Here is a 5278-nt window from a genome sequence, read left to right as displayed (position 1 = left end):
TAAGCCTCTGTGAAGGACACGTCTGTCCATAGGAAAGTGTCTCCATACCAGTGCAGAGTGCAGCGTGCTACCGGTTCAGAGGAGCTGCTGGGAGCATTGCACCATGCTGGGCCCTGCAGCAGCAGGGAGCCCTTTGCTCCCATGCACAGGTATCAGCAGGATCCTCTTCAGGGCAGAGGACATCCTCCTGTGGCTGCTGAGGCTCCTTGCCTGCAGACACCATGCATCTGACCACAGCATTAACCTGACTCTGAGCAGAACCAAAGGACGCTGGGGCTGAGAAAGGGCTGAGTTCAGGGCACCTGCCAGCAAGCAAGAGCTCAGCCCCACACCAACCCCAAGCAAGGTCCATCCCTGTTTTCTCTGTCTCCTGCAGCCTCCCCCAGAACGCTCCTAGGGGCAGATGTGGCAGGTACCATCCTGAAAGCTGGCATGGGCCTAACAGCCCTCCGAATTCTGCCCCACTGTGCTATCCCAAAACTTGGTATTATGTGGGGCTGCTTAACCCTGGCAAAACCCTTCTGTGTGCCCACGCCAGCTGCACCTCTCAGTCCGGAGCCTTTCTCCACCATGAAAACCAGGTTGAGGAATATGGACAAGCTTGGCCACCTGGCAGAGCTGGGTGGGCTCAGGTCCCTCATCTCAAGCAGAGGCACTTTGCCCAGCTTCTCTCAGCACCCCAAACAAGCAAGGCATTTCCACAATTCCTTTGCACCCTGCCCTTTCCCCCACCCCCTGCCTCCCATCTTCTCTCAGCACCTGTCTCAGTGTCTGGCAGCCTCCCAGTCCTCCCAGGAGCAAGAAACATCCTGTGCTCACAGCACACCCAGGGTACCAGTTCAACACAACATGCTCACTTTTAATTTGCTTACCCAAGCAATAAAGCAGAAATGAGGAATGGCAGCTAATTAAAAGTATCGATTCATGTGACATTCAAAACTATCTGGAGCAAGTCGGGGGTAGGGAGGGGTGGGGGGCACAAAGGAGGGATGAGGAGCTTGTAGGAAGAGGGGATAGCAGGGCTGCAATGCTCCAGATAGGTGTGTCCTTGCTCCCTCTGATTGCTTACCACGGGGAAGACTCTTCTGCTCTAAAAATCCTTCTCCTACAATGAATCATCCCCAAGACACTGGGTCTTTTCTTTACCACAGAAGTCCCCAAGATTCCCATTACATCAGCTCCATGTGAACCCTCAATGAAGTTTGACATGCCCAATATAATTTTAGGACTAGCTGATGGCAGGCAGGCAAAACCCCTGAAATGGCTGAAAAGCACAGTTGGGATGTGATTCTACAGCAATGGCACAGCACACTCAAAGGTCACCACTCGCAGTCCCCTCTGGCCTTCGCAACTGTGAAGCCATACAAAAACACACAGAATATACTGTATTTGTGACTGGGGTGCATGCAGGATTAGGAGGGTGCCTAGGGTCAGCAAATCCAGACAGCTTCTGGTGTAGATGGTCTATTCTGCACATCTTTGAGTCCCCCCTGCTACAAGAAGATGGGTTCAGCACTGAAGTCAGTGCCTATAGCTGGCATGGGAATGGGAGCCAGGGAGACAGCCTGTCAGCAGGGACTTGGGTCTCTGTCATGGCTAGGCTTCTCTCCAGAGAAACCCCCAGTTCTTTAGATAAATAAGGTGCTTATGACAAGATGGGAACTGAGGCTGCCAAAGCCCAACCAGTGTGGGTCTGTCTGGAGAGGACAGTGGCTGCTGAATCCCTACTTCTCAACAAGAGCAAAAACTTTGTGTCTCAGAGACAAGCCAAGTGAAGAATATCTAGAGAGTGCTCTGCCAGTGACAGAGCTATGAATAGACTCAGAAGCACCCACAGCCACCCATGAGGTGAGAAACTGCCACTCTCTTGTTCTGCATTACCCATGTCACCATCTCCCCACTCCTCAGTCTTGTGTGACAGCTGTCCTCATGGCGTCAGAAAAGAGCCAGAAACTGGGACTGAAACCTTGTTCCCCATGGCTCTGATCACACGCACCAAGCAGATGCCACCATGACCTAGATTACAAAGGTAGCAGGGTACCCAAGTGCAGCAGCAGCATCTGAGGACTTAGAAGTGAACATGATCCCGCAGGCAAAGACTTTTGCTCTGGAAATGCTCCAAAAGCTTCTCAGAGAAGTGCCAGAGTACCTTCAAAACTTCTCTGGTGGCCTCCTTAGCAAGGTTTGCATCCAGATCATGGGCATGGGCCCTGGGAGGATCTTCACCCTCTGCCTAGTGTATCAGGGCTTCCTCTGAGCTACAGAGAAAGCAGTGGGGGATTGCAGGTACACACTTAAGCTCCTTCTCCACTTCCTCCGGCCTGTTTTGTTTTCCTTAGATATCAGCCTGCTCTAATCCAGCTATTACAGACCTCCCTGCCTAGCAAAGTACCCAGGCAGAGTTCTTCCTAGAGCACAGACAGACACAGAGAGGGCCAGTGGCCACTGCCCTGGTGTCCCTCCCACCCATCCCACACCACACAAAGGGATCATAGCGCTGGAAGAGATCAAAGGTCCTGCTACAACTGCAGGTAATCTGGCCAGGCTTTACTACAGAGAGAGATTTACTTTCTGTTGCAGAGTTATCTGGCATTGAGAAAGATAAGCCTAAATCCTCCACTATATTTTCCCTCCACCCTCTAGTCCAGAAGATGTAATGTGACGTGGCCAAGACCAAAAGGCAATGTCCACATGTCGCTTGAGGCAGGGAGGGGCCAAAGGTGAATGAAGTCTCAGGAGAAGGAGACCTGCAGTCTACAAACACCTCTCCCTGCAGACCCTGGTCCCACAGGCTCTCCCCCTAAACCAGCTGTGTGGAGGAGACATATCTCCCATCCTAGAGACTGGATGAAGCAGCCAAGGCAGATGTCCCTGCAGGTGGTTGAAAGCTTACAGGCAACCAGTCCTGTACCAATGTCACCCAGCATGAGCCTGGGTCCTGGCTTTAAGATCCAACCCTATCACTGCAGCCCTGCCAAGGCTGCCTGGTTCCAATGCCCTGCGCTGCCCTGGCACAGCTTACCTGCACTGTGCAGTTCCCTGCAACGGGTAGAGCTTGCTAGGCTCTCCAAACCCCACCTTGCAGCAACTGATTTACTGAGCATCATCTCAGCTTAAGCCTTTCACCCATGGACTACCAGACTGGTGAAGTCCTCTTAGAAGACCACCTGCAGGGCTGGGCTGAGGGGGGCACCAGGGAGAGCCCCATGATGAGACAAGGAAGCCTTCAACCTCAGGAGCTGGTGGTTCATGGGCAGAACTGGGTTTGGGAAGGCACGGCAGGTTTTTCCCTCCAAGAGAGATGGCTTCAGCTCCTGCTCACCCATTGCCCAGAGCTGCTGTCATGGCAACACACACATTCAGGGCAGAATGGGTACTTCTGCTTGTTTAACCAAGGAGGAAGCAGCACCCTGGTATATTGAAGGAGCAGGGGAGCAAGCGAGGGATCTGCTCCTCATGGCTGGGCAACATGCTTGTGGGGATGGCGACACAGCCCCCACACCACACTGAGACCCCACATGAAAACACAGGGCTTGAGCTCCACAGGACAAAACTGGGACCAAGCACCCACCCGTCTGTATGACAAGCTGGGTGCTCAGCGCCAACCTTTCCCTCCAAAGAGTAGACCACACCTCAGTGAGTGAAGACTCACTGAAACACTCAGGAATATCCTCAGATACTCATCAGGGGCTGCAAAGAAAACACATGTCACGTAGCACCACCAGAAACCCTTTGGCAGTAGCTCCTACGCTGATGGGTTGTGGCTGTCACCTCCAGCCATTTCCCAGGAGCAGCTCCAGGACACAGCACATCCAGAATCACCCATGGACCATGAGAACAAGCTGAGCATAGAGACTTTTCTTTGAAACCCACTGCTACTTGCAGGAGAAGCGGGCAGTGCTTGATTTCAGTGCTTTGATTTCAGAACTATTGAATCCAAATGATCATGAGCAAGCAAGTCATCTCCCCTCCAGGGGATAGCTCCATGGCAGTCTGGTGACCTTCTACACCACTTCCACATCCCAAACCCAGGAGAACAGGTGAAAATCTTGCTCATGGCTGCTTCAAAACTTTCATGATCCTCAAGAGACTTCAGTCCAGTTGAGTCCATAGGAAAGACACCATGAAGTCAGGAAGACAGAGCAAGACTGGAGCTTGCCCACTGCTTCAAACTGCTGAGGTCTTGGCTGGAGAACCAGATCCCATCTCAGCAGTGCAGAGCAGACTACTACAGCAGCACAGCACTATGAAGAAGACCATCACCAAGTTCAGGAGCACTAAGAGCAGCTGTACTGCTGCTCCTGACTGCTGACCAGAACCACAGTCTTTGAGGATCCCAGTGAGCCACGTGCCAACCATCCCCACAACTACTGCTCTTCACACCTTACCCCAGGCACTGCATGCACCACAACCGAAACCACGAAACAGGTACTTACATTTCCCAGAGGCTGATGAAAAGCTTTTTCTGGGTATCATCCAGCAATAATTGTTTCATTCCTAGAAGTGCTAGGAGAGGAGGGAAACCCACTACCACACAACGTATTTATGGTTGATTCACCTGGGAATCCCAGCACTTTTCCTGAAGCTCTTGTTGCAGCAGGTGAGGTTTGAAGATGTGCCCTTTGATAGCAGCAGATTTGCAGAAAACAGCTGCTGCAGAAGTCAGGGGGCTTCTCTGGTTCAAGGTTCAATGGCACTGGGAGCGGTGGCTGTCTGGTGAGGCACACACACTTCTAGTCTGACCTCTCTGGAGGTGAGTATAGTTGCTTCACATTTAACGTCTCCTAACTACAACACACAGCTGAGAAAGATTCTGTTGTTTAGGGGATTATTTTTTATAATGGGAGGGATCTCAAAGAAGGAAATGATTGATAATGTACGGCCAGAGCAGTGTGCTGTACCATGGTGCATGGGCAAGTCTCTGCAGGGCACTGCGCAGAGCATTGCAAAGGGCACCCTGGGCTTTTCCTCCTGGATGCCAGCCTGAGGAGCAGCCCTCTGGTGCCCATCCCTAGAAGAGCCTTATGGGGGAAAGGTACATACCAAAACCCCCTGTACAATGGACAGCAGTCAAAGCTGTATCTGCTGTCGTGCATCTGCTCTGCCAGGAATTTAGGCAGAGGTAGGTCTTTTCCACAGGGACAGCCTTCTAGGTCCTATGTGCCTGCACAACAGCCCAGCAAAGCTGAGCTGCCTGCCAGGACAGGGGCTGGGGAGGGCAAGGAAGACACCTCCCACCTCCCCCTCTCCCATCCCCATCCACCTCCACCGCACACCC

Source organism: Merops nubicus, unplaced genomic scaffold (assembly GCF_000691845.1).
Source record: "Merops nubicus isolate BGI_N331 unplaced genomic scaffold, ASM69184v1 scaffold5572, whole genome shotgun sequence".
In the NCBI taxonomy this organism is placed as follows: Eukaryota; Metazoa; Chordata; class Aves; order Coraciiformes; family Meropidae; genus Merops; species Merops nubicus.
The sequence above is the reverse complement of the archived record's forward strand: the minus strand, read 5'-3'. Positions refer to the sequence as shown.